Here is a 16,001-nt window from a genome sequence, read left to right as displayed (position 1 = left end):
ATGATGTGAACAAAGCTTAGGAAAATTTTAAGACAGCTTCTAAAAGTCTTGTCAGAATCTGCTAGTAAGTTAGAGCTGCAATAAAACTTGTGGTGCCTTTATAAATACAAAAAGGCCTGACAAGACACTGAGAGGAAAACCAAAAACCAAAACTTCCAGGAAGAAGTAGAGATTGGGCTGGGCCCTTAAAAATAAACACTGTAAAAATAATTTTCTTGACCTGAATAGTCATTTTTCCAAAGATTATAAATGTCTTATAAGCATATGAAAACATCCTCAAATATCATTAGTCAATAGAGAAGAACAAATCGAAACCATAATGAGATTCCACTTCACATCCACTAGAATGACTATTAAAACAAAATAACATGTGTTGACAAAAATATGGAGAAATTGTAACCCCCCCCCATTTTTTGCAGATGGAAATGTAAGACACTGAACCCACTCTGGAACAGTTTGGCAGTTCCTCACAGGTTAAACAGAATTACCATATGACCCAGCAGTTCTCCTAGCTGTGTGCAGTGTGTATACACATATATCCGCAAACACTGAAAGCAGGTACTCAAATACTTACACCTGAATGTCTGCAGAAGCGCTATTTACAATAGCCAAAAAGGTAGAAACAGGGACTTCTCTGGTGGTTCAGTGGTTAAGAATCTGCCTGCTAATGCAGAGGACACAGGTTCAAACCCTAGTCCGGGATGATTCCACATGCCATGGGGCAGCAAAGCCCGTGTGTCACGGCTGAGCCCACACGCCCTAGAGTCCCTGCTCTGCAACAAGACGAGCCACCGCAATGAGAAGCTCGATCACCCCGACTGGAGAAAGCCAGCACACGGCAGCGAAGACCCAGCGCAACCAAAAGTGAGTAATATCTTTATCTTTTTTTAAAGGTAGAAACAATCTGGGGCTCCCCTGATGGCTCAGTGGTAAAGAATCCGCCTGCCAACGCAGGAGGCACTGGTTCCATCCTTGGGTTGGAAAGATCCCCTGGAGGAGGAAATGGCAACCCACTCCCGGATTCTTGTCTGGGAAATCCCACGGACAGGGGAACCTGGTGGGCTAGTCTGTGGGGTTGCAAAAGCGTTGGACACGACTTAGTGACTAAACAACAGCAAGAACAACCTAAATATCCACCAACAGGTAAACAAATGGGGTATATCCATATAATGGAATACTACTTTGCCATAAAACGAGGCCAGTTTAAGATAGTGACATAGGAAGACCCTGAATTCACTTCCGTCTGCAAACACACCAAATCTGTAGTTACGTACGGAACAACTTCCTCTGAAAACAAACCGAAAACAACAACGTGCTAAGGGACTCAAGGAAAAACACAAGAGGTGGGAAAAGCTGAGACATAATTTTACTGAAGAAGCCCGCCCCTGGTACCCTAAACTCAGAGCTGCTCCACGAGGAACACAGGGTGTAACTCACATCGGGCATCCCAACATTTAAGACCTGCGCCTGAGACAAGGCCCGGACACATCCAGCTTTGAGAGCCAACGGGACTCACATCTAAGACCCACAGGTCACAGCAAAGAGAAATCGCTATTAAAGAGCTCATACCTTCAGACTCACCTGCACCAGGGCCGAGCAGAGAAGGAGCTGACCGAGATGCACCCGGACTTTATGTAAGAGGCTTACCGCTTACGTTCAAGCGTCGGCGCGAGGGGCAGGCGTCTGGTTTAGCGCCCGTGTGGGGCCTGCTGGGCACCCTCCCACGCAGAGGCTGGCGGACACCATCTTTGTTGGCTCCCTTTGCCTCACTCCTGCTGGCAGGACACCATCCTTTTTATTTTTTTTAATCTAGGTCTCCTTTTCTCCCTGCAGTTGGCACCATCTTTATGCCCTCCCTATGCTGCAGTCTAGAGCACCAGTGTGTCCCAGCAGGGAGCTTTCACATGTATCTGGTATCGTGCTTTCCATCAGGTACCCTGGTTTTTGTGACTACAGCTTAGGGGACATAAGGGACACCCTTGATTAATCATCTGGCTATGGTGCCAAGTGGGGCTTATGCTCAGTAGGTCCCACAGGACTGTAACCAACAGAGAAAGCTTTTCACCGGCTCGAACCTCCAGGGCACAGCAAGAGGCAACAGTCCGTGAAGTCGTACTATGAGAGTCCCGCTACCCTATCTCACTGTCTCTTAGTAGGTGACTTCAATACCGCAGTTTCATGGATAGATCACCCAGACAGGACACCAATAAGGAGACATTTGTTTTAAACAATACGTTAAAGGAAAGGGATCTAACAGATACACACCATTTCATCCAAAAGTAACAGATGTTTTTCTTAAGTGCACACGAAACTTTCTAAAGGGTAGATCATTTGTTCAGCCACAAAACAAGTCTTCTTAATTTAAGATGACAAATCATACCAAGCATCTTTCTGTCCATGGTGGTATGCAACTAGAAATCAATCACAAGAAGAAAACTGGGAAAAAATCACAAATATGTGAACTTCAAATAAACTACTACGGAACAACCAATGAGTCGATGCCAATGATGTGATATACATACAGAAAACTTCAAAGGCTCCACCCAAAAAACTGTAAAAACTAATAAACAAAAAATAGTAAAGCTGCAGGATACAGTATCAATACAGTTGACTCTTGAACAGCAAAGGTTTGCACTGAATGAATCACTTATATGTGACTTTTTTTCCAATAAATACACTATAGTACGATACAGAGAAGGCAATGGCACCCCACTCCAGTACTCTTGCCTGGCAAATCCTATGGACAGAAGAGCTTGGAAGGCTGCAGTCCATGGGGTCGCTGAGGGTTGGACACGACTGAGCGACTTCATTTTCACTTTTCACTTTCATGCATTGGAGAAGGAAATGGCAATCCACTCCAGTGTTCTTGGCTGGAGAATCCCAGGGACGGGGGAGCCTGGTGGGCTGCTGTCTATGGGGCTGCACAGAGTTGGACACGACTGAAGCGACTTAGCAGCAGCAGCAGCAGCAGCAGTACCATACGGTCTTGACAGCTGAATCTGTAGATGCAGAGGGCCAGCTGTAAAGTTATACAGATTTTTGACGGTGTGGGTGTGTGTGTCGGGGCCGGGGCGGTACTGGGGGTGTCGGTGCCCAACCCCCGTGGTATTCAAGAGTGTGCTGCTGCTGCTCGGCCACGCCTGGCTCTTTATGACGCCACGCACTGCAGCCTGCCAGCGTTCACCTTCTCCACATCCTTGCCAACATCTGTTATTTGTTGTCTTTTTGACAATGGCCATTCCAACAAGTGTGAGGTGGTATCTCATTATGGCTGTGATTTACATTTTCCTGATAATGAGTGATGTGGAGAGTATCTTTTCATGTACCTGTTGGCTATGTGTGTCTCTTTTGGGAAAATGTCTATTTTTTAATTGTTTTTGGGTTTTTTTTCCTGTTGAATTGTTTATACATTTTGTATATGAACGCCATATAGAAAATGACTGGCAAGTATTTCCTCCCATTCAGTGATGTCTTCTGCTGTTCAGGAGCTTTTTAATTTGACGCAGTCCCACTTGTTTGCTTTTGCTTTTATTGCCTTTGTTTTTGGTGTCAAATCCAAAAAAAAAAAAAATTATCACCAAGACTGACATCAAAGAACTTAGCACTTACGTGTTCTTCTAGGAGTTTTATGGTTTCAGGTCTTATATGCAAATAATTTGGTCCACTTTGAGTTAATTTCTTGGTATGATGTTAGACAGTGGCCACAGCAGCCTACCCTAACCAACATAAAATTAACCAGCACACTGGGAATGAGCAGTGAGCTAGCCCATCGGCAGCGTCCATCAGAGGCATCATTACTTCTTCATATTTATATGCAGAGAAGACATTTAAGCTGATCCCCAAATGAGCACGTATAACCCTGAAATCTACGGTAGTTTTACCATTGTTTTTGTTTTGTATAAAAAGAAAATCCATTTTTCTAGTATTTTTTCAGTTGATGTGAAATCCATGTAACTTAAAAGTAAGCATTTTAAAGTGTGCAGCTCAGGCATTTAGTACAGGAGTTCACAGTGCTGTGTAACCACCACACAGATCAAGTTCCAAAACATTTTCATTACAACAGAAGAAAACCCCACACCCACTGTGATGGTTAACGTTATGCGTCAACTTGGGTTGACAGATGGCAGAAGGAAGATTAGATTACTGACAAGGCTGAACTGCTGACTGACTGCTAACCGACCTCCAGACTACTTCCGTATGAGAACAACACATCCTTCCTTGTTTAAGCTGTGTTAGGGTTTCTGCTACTTGTGGCTGAAAGCAATTCTAAATAACACAATGCAAAAAATCACAGCAAATACACAAAAAGGAAGAAGTTTAAAGGAGGGAAAATGGTCTCAATACAATTAGATTTAAAAAATTAATTAGATGCATAATAACTGTGGGAAAGGAAATAAATCTACGATTGTTGAAGGTGATAATGGTTTTATTTTTGGAAAACACAGGAAGGTCAACTAAAGAAACTATGACAGTAAGAATTCAACACGATAGTGGGAACAAAACAAACGTAAGTATAACTTTCATTTATCAGCAACAACAAACAGAAGATATAATGGGGAAAAGATAGTACTGCTGACCTTTGAACAAGGCAGGGGTTAGAGAGGCTGGCCCCTGCACAGCTGAAAATCCGAATAAAACTTGACAGTTGGGTCTCCATATGTGTAGTTCCATATCCATGGATTTAACCAACCATGGACCATGCAGTACTGACTGCAATATTAACGGAAAAAAAACCCTTATCTAAAAAGTGGGCCCATGCAGTTCAAATCTATGTTGTTCAAGGTCGAATGTTTGCTGTTACTGTTGTTTAGTCAGTCATGTCCAACTCTTTGCAACCCCATGACTATAGCCTACCAAGCTTCTCCGTCCATGGGATTTCCGAGGCAATACTAGGGTGGGTCCCCATTTCCTCCTCCACAACTATGTTTACAACTTCAAAAAAAAAAAAAAGGATAAAATACTGAGGAATAAAGTTGACAATTAAGACCTATATGAACAAAGCTTTAGAACAGTAGTGAATTCACAAGAATAGTTAAGCAACTGAAAGCCATGCTGTGTTCTTAGATCAGTTATAACACCATAAAGAGTAGTTTTCCTAGTATATAAAAGGCATATGATCTCTATAAAAATGCCAGTTATTTTCTTTAATAGACAGACTCAAGTTCACATGAAAATTATTACAATAAAAGCCAGGAAACTAAAAGAGAAAGCAATGTGGAGAGACTACCCCTACCATATATTAAATCATATAATTTTAAAAGTAATTTAAACAATGTGATTCTGCTGCATGATTATACATTCTATGGAACAGTTTAGAAGGTCCAGAAATAGCTTCAAACATACGTGGAAATTTACTACACGTAAAGGTGAGCTCAAAGGTCAACGGGAGACAGACAGGCCTGGAAAATCCCCTGGACGGAGGAGCCTGTGAGGCTGCAGTCCATGGGGTCGCGAAGAATCGGACTCAACTGAGCGACTTCACCTTCACTTCACTGGCACAACAGGAAAACAAATTGAATGCCTTACACTACAGTAGAATAAATTTCAAGTAAATAAAAGATTTAAATGTAAAAATACTCATAAAACCACTAGAAGAAAAACATGAGAAAATTCAAATACAGACTGAGTAGAGAAAGGCTTTCTAATTAAGACTAGGGAATTCCCTGGTGGCCCAGTGGGTAGGACTCTGCACATTCACTGAGAACCCAGTTTCAATCCCAGGTCGGGGAACTAAGATCCCACAAGCCCCGCGCACATCCAAAAAAAACTAAAAGTCCAAAGCCTCCAAAGAAGACTCAGACTAGTAAGTTCAAATGTAAAAATGTAAAAGCCTTCCTTATTTTAAAAAAGTACAAGAAGAGGATAAATGGTAAAGTAGATAAAAATATATTTGCAACTCACGTCAAAAAGCTAATTATCCTAATAAACAAAGACTTCCTTGGATCTGAAAGACTCCAACAATCCAACAGGAAAAAAAGAAAATACGGGCAAAGCACACAAATAAATCACAGCAAAAGAAATACAAATGGCTCTTACACACACACACAAAAGATGTTTAATCTTATCTGTAATAAGAGAAATCCAGATCAAAATGATTTTAGTAGACCACGTTCACCTATCAACTTGGCAAAAAAGAAAAAGGTCGGCAATGCAATACTGATACTATGGCAAACAAACCCCCTATTTTATTATTGGTAGGAATATAAATTGATAAAACTCTTAGCAACTTATCTATTAAAATTTCAAATGTATATACATTGTGACCTAGCAATCACATTTCTCAAATTTATCCTGCAGCTAAATGTTTCCCACAGGGGAAATGACATGTACAATGATTGTACTGCAGCACTGTTTGTAGAAAACACTGGCAGTGAACTAGGAATCCATCACAGGAGACTGGTTAAACGAAGCAAAGTACGTGCTGACGGCAGAACGCCATGAAACCACAGCAGAGACTACCAGGGAAAAAGATCTGCATGATTCACTGTTTTGTGAGAAGCGCGGGTACAGAACTGTGTGTGGCGGCTACCTTTCATATACAAAACAACAGAGGAGGAGGCAATGAAACTGATCTACAGATTCACACACTCCCAATCAAAATTGCATAGGTTTTTTTACGGTAAGAACTGATAAACTGATTCTAAAATTCAAGTGGAAATGCCAAGGACCTATGATAGCCAGAACGAGAAAGAAAAATAAAGTCAGAGAAGCTAGTACCACTTGATTTCAAGAATTATTATAAAGCTATATTCATGCAAAGGTGGGCACGGTAAAGGACATAAATGGCAAGGACCTAATAGAAGCAGGAGACTAAGTGGCGGGAAGAATACACAGAAGAGGTACACTAAACAAGTCTCAGTGACGCAGCTCAGTGTGCTCACCCACCTAGGGCCAGACATCCCGCAGTGTGAGGTGGGCCTCAGGCAGCATCACAACGAACAAAGCCAGTGTGTGTGGGGCTGTGGAGGTAGGTGGGGTGGGGGGGGGGTGGCATTCCACCTGAGCTATTTAAAACCCTAAAAGATGATGCTGTTAAAGTGTGCACTCACAGTCAAAGTCTTAGTTCTTAGTTGTGTCTGACTCCTTGTGATCCCCATGGACCGTAGCCCACCAGGCTTCTCTGACCACGGGGTTCTCCAGGCCAGAATACTGGAGTGGGCTGCATTTCCTTCTACAGGGATCTTCCCAACAGAGGGATCAAAACCAGGTTTCCTGCACTGCAGGTGGATTCTTTACCATCTGAGCCACCTGGGAAGCCCCAGCAAATTTGTAAACCTCAGCAGTGACCACAGGACTTTGCCGACAAAGGTCTATCTAGTCAGAGCTATGGCTTTTCCAGTAGTCGTGTATGGATGTGAGAGTTGGACTATAAAGAAGGCTCAGCACCAAAGAATTAATGCTTTCAAATTGTGAAGCTGAAGAAGACTCTTGAGAGTCTCTTGAACAGCAAAGAGATCAAGCCAGTCCATCCTAAAGGAAATCAACCCTGAATATTCATTGGAAGGACTGATGCTAAAGTTCCAATACTTTGGTCACCTGACTTGAAGAGGCGACTCATTGGAAAAGACCCTGATGCTGGGAAAGACTGAGGGCAGGAGGAGATGGGGGTGACAGAGAAAGAGATGGTTGGGTGGCATCATCAACTCTATGAACAGAGTTTGAGCAAGCTCCAGGAGATGGTGAAGGGCAGGGAAGCCTAGTGTGCTGCAGTCCGTGGGGTGGCAAAGAATCAGACATGACTGAGTGAGTGAACGACAACTCCAAAAGTTAAATAACAACCACAACAGAAGAAATTATATTTAAACCAAAAAAGGATAGTTTGAGTTGGTATTTCTTCCTACTTAAGTCACAAATCCTCTCAGAAGATTTCCCTAGCCCACATATTCCTCCCTAGACCAGCAGCCCTCCGAGGTTTACTGTGCCCCCTTGGGTGCCTGGGAATCCCAAGCCACGGTGGTTTCCCGTTCATGGTTACTGACTGAGAGCCATGTTCTATCAGGCCATTTACACACACGTTGTTCTTTGACCTCTGAAGAGTCTAACATCTTAAGAAAAAGGAAAGTGAAAGTAAAATCGCTCAGTTGTGTCCGACTCTCTGCGACCCCATGGACTGTAGCCCACCAGGCTCCTCCATCCATAGAATTTTCCAGGCAAGAGTACTGGAGTGGGTTGCCCTTTCCTTCTCTAGGGGATCTTCCCAACCCAGGGATGGAACCCAGGTCTCCTGCATTGCAGGCAGACGCTTTACCATCTGAGCCACCAAGGAAGCCCCCAAGGTCATGTTAAATAAATGGTAGCATCAATAAAAGTTGAGAGGATGTTCCGTATTCAAAGACCAGTACAGATTTACCATCCAGTCAATTATCAGCTAAGATAAGCTCATTTGTAGGATGCATAGGAAGAAATAACTCTCAAAGTTCTTAAATTATCAGAAATTTGGCTTTGGGAATTCCCTGGCAGTCCAGTGGTTAGGACTCTTTGCTCTCCCTGCTGAAGGGCCTGGGTTCAATCCCTGGTTGGGGAACTAACTTTCTACAAGCTGAATAGTGGGGCATAAAAAAGAGAAAGAAGAGAAAGAAAACAAATGGTCTCAAAACTTTTTTGGGAGCCATATGGCTTGCAGGATCTTAACTCTCCAACCAGAGATTAAACTTACGTCCCTTGAAATGGAAGCAAGGAGTTCTAATCACTGGACTGCCAGGGAATTCCCCAGCCTCAAAAATTGAATCAAATTATAATGAAAGTGTTTACAATAAATATAAGAGGAAGGGGACTGCAGCCATGAAATTAAAAGATGCTTACTCCTTGGAAGGAAAGTTATGACCAACCTAGATAGCATATTCAAAAGCAGAGACGTTATTTGCCAAAAAAAAGTCTGTCTAGTCAAGGCTATGGTTTTTCCTGTGGTCATGTATGGATGTGAGAGTTGGACTGTGAAGAAGGCTGAGAATTGATGCTTTTGAACTGTGGTGTTGGAGGAGACTCTTGAGAGTCCCTTGGACTGCAAGGAGATCAACCAGTCCATTCTGAAGGAGATCAGCCCTGGGATTTCTTTGGAAGGAATGATGCTAAAGCTGAAACTCCAGTACTTTGGCCACCTCATGGAAGAGCTGACTCAGTGGAAAAGACCCTGATGCTGGGAGGGATCCGGGGCAGGAGGAGAAGGGGACGACAGAGGATGAGATGGCTGGATGACATCACTGACTCGATGGACATGAGTCTGAGTGAACTCTGGGAGTTGGTGATGGACAGGGAGGCCTGGCGTGCTGCGATTCATTGGGTCGCAAAGAGGTGGACACGACTGAGAGACTGAACTGAACTGAAGAGGAAGGGAAATTCTAACAGAGAAGAGAAATCTACACTTCCCAACCAAGTATGCTGGTGAAAAGGCCAGGGTGCTCTTGCCAAATTCAGGATCTATGTCACTCACTCCAGAATAACCTATGATCTCCACTTGGAGCAATGATCAATGTTCTTCATTCTCAAGGTGCTGTCACATGCCCTGGAATGCTTCTGTTTCTTCCCACCAGGGATTAAAGATACTAGATCTGGACTGTGAAGCCAAGGAGGGAGGGCTCCACTAGCTTTTGGCATCAGGAATCAATTCTTCCAAGTGATAAGAATCAACCTTTAGGCTAGAAGGTCAATTTGCCAAATAGGACTCATCTTGCAGGTTCATTACAAAACGAGTGTGGAGCCACGCTGCTTAATGAGTAAGCTAGTCTATGGAAATCCTATAGGAGGCTTCTAGTCTATGGAAATCCTACAGGAGGCTTGTAGTCTATGGAAATCCTACAGGAGGCTTCTAAGTCTATGGAAATCCTACAGGAGGCTTCTAGTCTATGGAAATCCTATAGGAGGCTTCTTGAAGAGTTTAATAGAGGTAACACTAAGGACTATTTCTAAAAATAGAGCTATGGTTCAAGTTTTTTGAATACTTGCATCAGGATTTCATCATTGTAAACATCTTGAGTAAATATTGGGGGCTTCCTCCAAGGTTCAGCAGGTCAAGAATCAGCCTGCAACACAGGAGACTGGGGTTCAATCCCTGGATCGGGAAGATCCCCTGGAGGAGGGCATGGCAACTCCCTCCAGCATTCCGGACAGGAAAATCCCATGGACAGAGGAGCCTGACGGGCTACAGTCCGTGGGGGCGCAAAGAGTTGGACGCGACTGAAGCGGCTGAGGTAAACACGGACCTGGAAGAGCTCTTTTCCATTCACTGGGTTTGTCCGAGACTGGGATATTTCTTAAGATTTTCTGACTTGGGGTGAAAATACCTTCACTTGGATCTGCTGCAACAGCAACAACAATCCTCATCAACCAAGAAATTACCAGCTGGGCCTCTGGGACTCCCAGAGACCCCCAGGAGCCTCAGCTCCTGCTAAACTGGTACCATGACTGCTTTTCCAAATTACCTGGAGGAGGTCCACCTCACTGCTTTCAGAGACACAATTCACTGCCTTGAAAGCTTCTCTGGCTCTTCTTCCATCTGATTCTGTCTTCACCTTTCTTCAAGGCTACCCCAAATCCCATGTTATACCCAGGACAACTCAAAGAAACAGGGGTTGAGGGGTCACGGCACTAATCCCCACTTGGCAGAAAATCCAAATATAGCTTTATAATCAACCATCTGCAAATTCAACCACCCCCAGAGTGTAGTACTGTAGTATGCTATTGCTATTATTGGTTAGTCCACAAGTCATGTCTGACTCTTTTGCAATCCCATGAACTGCAGCCCATCAGGCTCCCCTGTCCATGGGATTTCCCAGGCAAGAATACTTGAGCGGGTTGCCATTTCCTTCTCCAGGGGATCTTCCCGACACAGGGATGGAACCCGCGTCTCCTGCATTGGTAGGCGGGTTCTTTGCCACTGAGCCACCAGGGAAGCCAGCATTTTTAAGGGAGGACGACTCATACTGGTTCAAACTCATGTAGTTCAAGAGTCAACTGTTGTACTTCTTACATTGAACTATAAGGTAAGGAAAGGTGTTGAAGCTGAAAAGTTGTGGAGTTTTGAGACTCAGAAAGCTCCTATTTAATGGCCTGAAGCTGCAAAGAGGGCATTTCCTGCGAGTTGGGCATTGGAAAGGATCAGCAAAGTCTGAGATACTTGGAACACTGGCCAGAATTCACTGGGGGTGAAGGAGGGTGGGACGGGATGGGGAGGGCCCACCAGCAGCCCTCAGCAGTTTGAAGGCTTGAAGGTTTGATTTTGCAGGATCGTGAAACAAAAGAACAATGACTATCAATACCACTTACGTTCTAATTCAGAAGGCTCTCTAGATGCCGAGCACACACTTTCTGTGTAACCTGACCTCATATTAACCTCACAAAGGGAACCTTTCCAGGGGGTTATTAGCATTTTACAGACGAAAACCCTGAGGCTCGGGGAAGTTAAGGAATGCAACCAGGGTCACCGAGGCACAAAGTAGGGAGCCCCGCTTCCTGGGGTATCGGTTTTAGAGCCCCGTTATCCACCCTCCTTAAAGGACAGCAGGATTTCCAAATAATGTCATTCACTTTTAGGGAGACATGATAAGATAAAGGTAGCAGCTGACAACCATGAAGGCGTTCTGGGAATCACAGAAATAACGAAGTGAAGTGCTTAAATTTAACTTTACAAGGAAGAGGAAAGTTATGTTTTCAGGTCCTTAAATCAATAGCTTCACCGTAATCATAACCCTACTTTTATGTCTGCAATTTCAAACCAGTTTTAAATATTAAGCTTTTTTTTTTTTTTGACTGCTTGACCGATTTGTTAATTAGCAAACAATTAACCTCCCCTCCCCGTCCCACCCCTCCACCCCGTTCCCGGCCTAGGGACGGGGAAACGTGCCCGAGAGACGCTCACAGGGATTTTCGCCTCTTCTCTCTCCAAAACTGTTTCGAGGAGCAAATAACCGAGCGCATGAGGCAGCTCTGTTGAGCCCTGTGATTCGGTTAGGAGACTGCGCGCTGAGAGCGTCGCCCCGAGGACAATGTGACGCCCCGCCTTCCCGCCGCACTTGGGAGGTGCGCGCGCACACCGGGAAAGCGCGCCCAGGGGTGGGACCGCGGATGTGCCCGGAGACAGCATGGCGGCTCCGGCGTCAGGAACCTGGAGCGCAAGCCGGAGGCCCGCTACGGTGGCCCGCGGGGGCCCTTATAGTGTTAGAACGCTGACTCCCCTTCGGCTCCTGGTGGAGCAAAGGGAATTTCCACCCAGGGATCAGAAGAACCCTGAGCGGTCGCGGGGCCAGAACAGCCAGGACCACCAGAAGAGGACACCCCCAGCTGGCCAGAGTCGGAGGAAGAGAGAAGAGCAAGGCCATTCATTGAATTCCTTCATTCCCTCGTGAGCACCGACAAACTTCGGTTTGTTCTTGATAGTGACTCTTTTCCGCGATCTGTAAAGGGAAGTTCTGTTTCCGGAGAGATAGGCTGGACTAAATCAGTCCGTCCAACAGCTAGTTATCAAGCGCTTACGGAGTGTAAGGCCCTGTGCTAAGTGCCCCCAGAACGTATGAGCCCCTTGTCACTCGTCATGGAGTGTTCTCCCTGGTTAGAGAAGATGCTATGTACTGTGGAGATGGACAGGGCATATCCTAAGTCCACAGATGCTGGCCCTGTAGGCAGGGAGGGTACATCCTGTCTGAACGGTGACTCACTCTATAGTTGACGGGCATGTTGCTGCCTCCTTCGGGGGTGAAAGGGCTTCCCTGGTGGCTCAGATGGTAAAGTGTCTGCCTGCAACGCGGGAGACCTGGGTTTGATCCCTGGGTGCGGAAGATCCTCTGGAGATGGAAATGGCAACCCACTCCAGTTTTCTTGCCTAGAAAATCCATGGACGGCGGTCACAAAGAGTCGGACATGATTGAGCGACTTCACTCACCCCGGGGGTTAAATGCAATTCACCAGCCACCAGTGGGACGCAGGGTCGCCTCAAAGATTAGTGTCCCATCAAGTCCTCAAATGATGCTTTTGAACTGTGGTGTTGGAGAAGACTCTTGAGAGTCCCTTGGACCGCAAGATCAAACAAGTCAATCCCAAAGAAAACCAGTCCTGAATATTCATTGGAAGGACTGATGCTAAAGCTGAAGCTCCAATACTTTGGCCACCTGATGTGAAGAAGTGACTCATTTGAAAAGACCCTGATGCTGGGAAAGATTGAAGATGGGAGGAGAAGGGGCCAACAGAGGATGAGATGGTTGGATGGCATCACTGACTTGATGGACATGAATTTGAGTAAGCTCCAGGAGTTGGTGATGGACAGGGAAGCCTGGCATGCTGCAGTCCATGGGGTCGCAGAGTCATACACAACCGAGTGACTGAACTGAAGTCTTCAAAGTTAGTTTCCATCGTTGTCAGCTGCGTCCTCTGTAGTGGTAATCAGCCAGCCAGTTCAGCCTTGATGAAAGCCCATGTAGTTGAACTCATTCATAGCCTCCAGCCTGTTACTGTAGCCACAGTGTATGGTTTCTTTGAACAAGCACTGGGGGACTTGGAGGGTGGGGGAGGGAAAGCCAACATCCACAGTTTACAAAGACCTCCACTCCACCGAATGCCTTCTAAGGGGTGTTTACATGGGGCAAGATATCTTCACATTATGTGCCCATTCAGAAAAATTCATCCACATAACTCCCCACCAGACCACCATACCTAACCTCTAATCTTGTTCCTTCTAAGCCCCTGATTAACTGGTCAGCCCTTTAGCCAGTGTCCATCAGTCCCTCGTGCTACCTCTATGCACCTACGTGGTAAGCCAGTCATCCACTGAGAGTTCTAGCATCTGAGACGATTCCCCTTTGAAACTGTCTTTTTTAAAACTATATCTTTTTTATTTTTAGTTTATCTATTTATTGGCTGCACTGCACAGCATGTGGCATGTCCCTGACCAGGGATCAAATTTGTGCCCCATGCGTTGGAAGCACAGAGTCTTAACCATTGGACGGCCAGGGACATCCCACCACTGTCTTTTGAAAGCCGCACCCGAGCAAGGCTGTAATACTGGCTTGTGCCAGCCGATTATGCAGGTGTCAGAGACTGGGTGTGGGGCAATGCCCTGAGTGTGTGGGTGTGGCCTGGGAAGAGGCAACAGTGTCATCAAAGCAGGTGCTCTGGGGACCTCCAGGCCCAGCCCTGTAGACGCGCTTTCTTTCCTCTTTCCAGTGGGGTACCTCTGTGTGCATCCAATTTTATGGATCAGATGATACTCAATGCATGAAAGACAACTCAGATGACAGTCTGTGGCCTTCAGGGGAAGGTGCAGCCAGCCTGCCATGAGGGAGCTGGAGCAGGAAGAACCCAAGCTCACCCCATCCCTGCCAGTGCTCCCTACTGGCTACATCCGCCCAAAAGACAGAGAGCCCATTGACGTGTCTACATGAGCCAGCCTCTGGGGTCTCCGTGCAGGATGAAGAGGAGAAATTCACTGGTTGGGCTGTGATGGCAGCCTCTAAGATGGCCCCCACTTACCTCCACCCCCTGGAATTCACCCCCTGTGTAGTCTTCTCCCATATTGTAGTAGGGCTGGTCTGTGTGACCAGTTAAAATACAGCAGAAATGATAAATGTCATTCGTTGGTTGGGTTATGAAAAGGCACTACAGTCTGGGTTTTAGTTGGTGTGGCATGTAGCTTCCTGAGATGGCCCTGGGATCCCTGCCACCTCCTGCGATTCATGCCCTGGTGTACAACTCCTTTCCTGGAGTGTAGGCTGGACCAAGTGACTCGAATCTAAGGAACAGGATACGGCAAAAGGGATGGGAAACCAAGGACCATGGCTTCCGTCTTGCCTGCACACTCTCTTGCCTTCTTGTTCACTTGCTCTGGTGAAGGACACTGCCCACCGGAAAAGCCCTCGTGGCAAGGAGCTGAGGGAGACCTCGGGCCAAGAGCCAGCGAAGAACTGAGGCCTTGAGTCCAACAGCCTGAGGAAGTGAGTCCTCCTGACACCCACAGGAGCCTTTGGGAAGAGCATCACCCAGGTGAGACTTAAGAATCTCAGACTCTGCTCACTTCAGCAGCACATCTCCTAAAACTGGAATGGTAACAGAGATTAGCATGGCCCCCATACGAAGACGGCACACAAATCTGTGAAGTGTTCTGTGTTTTTGTGTTATCTCACAACTTTCATCACAAACTGCTAAAAAACAATCTTAAATGAGCTCCAGATGACACCTCGATGGCAGCCTTTTTAGAGACCTGGTCCACAGGCAGTGTGAGAAAACAACTGCCGTTTGCAGTTTGGGGGTAATTTATTCTACAATATAGAATATAGGTACCCAATACAGTCTTGCTGCCTCTCTCCCTCCCTCCTCTTACTTCTGGGGAAAGTCAGCTGTCCTGTCATTGAGGAGCCCACCTGAGATGAAACCACAGCCTCTTGCCAAGAGCCAGATCCTCACCTACTCAAGCCACCAGGTGACTGCAGCCCCTGCCCCACAGCTTGATTCAGAAGAGACCCTGGGTCTGAAAACCACCCCCCCCCCCCCCCGCCCCAATCCACTCCCCAGTGCTTCAGCCTCAGAAGCTACCTGAGATAATACCTTTGCCTTTCAGCTGTAAGTAACTAAGGCATGGGCAAAGCAAGCATTCAACAAAGAGGGAAAGGGGAAAGTTCATGAAACTGGGTGAAATATGCTTAAATGAAAGTATCTGGTTTATATTTTTGATAGACTCTGAGCTTACCTATGGATTTATTTCCATAACCAAAGTATGTTTCCCTTTGCCTCAGAGACAAACTCTGGTATACCAGTAAGTTGAGAATGATGACCCTAGCCACCCTTTATTTACTACCTGTGACTGCTGGGCCCTGAACTTATTCATCCTTCACAAACAGGGAGATTGAAGTTTAGGTTAGCGCATTCAGCTCTAGTCACACAGCGACAGGCAGAACCAGAATTCCAGATCTGAAGCCCCAGTTCTTCACACGGTATTGTTACGACCTTCCTAATACTGAAGTTTGTAAGTTAAAATAAAAATACACCCTGTGGAGGGAAGGGATATGTATACTCACGGC

General features: G+C 45.7%; 1 non-coding gene across 1 annotated transcript; it reads left to right on the top strand.

The window, feature by feature from the left end:
• The first annotated feature begins 14,990 nt into the window (after positions 1 to 14,990).
• Positions 14,991 to 15,095, top strand: LOC138985477 (U6 spliceosomal RNA). The gene has a single exon (XR_011462544.1). It is a non-coding gene; the product is annotated as a U6 spliceosomal RNA (small nuclear RNA).
• The last annotated feature ends 906 nt before the right edge of the window (positions 15,096 to 16,001 follow it).

The sequence above is a fragment of the Bos mutus genome, chromosome 24 (genome assembly GCF_027580195.1).
Source record: "Bos mutus isolate GX-2022 chromosome 24, NWIPB_WYAK_1.1, whole genome shotgun sequence".
Classification (NCBI taxonomy): domain Eukaryota; kingdom Metazoa; phylum Chordata; class Mammalia; order Artiodactyla; family Bovidae; genus Bos; species Bos mutus.
This window is presented reverse-complemented; position numbering and strand designations above follow the sequence as displayed.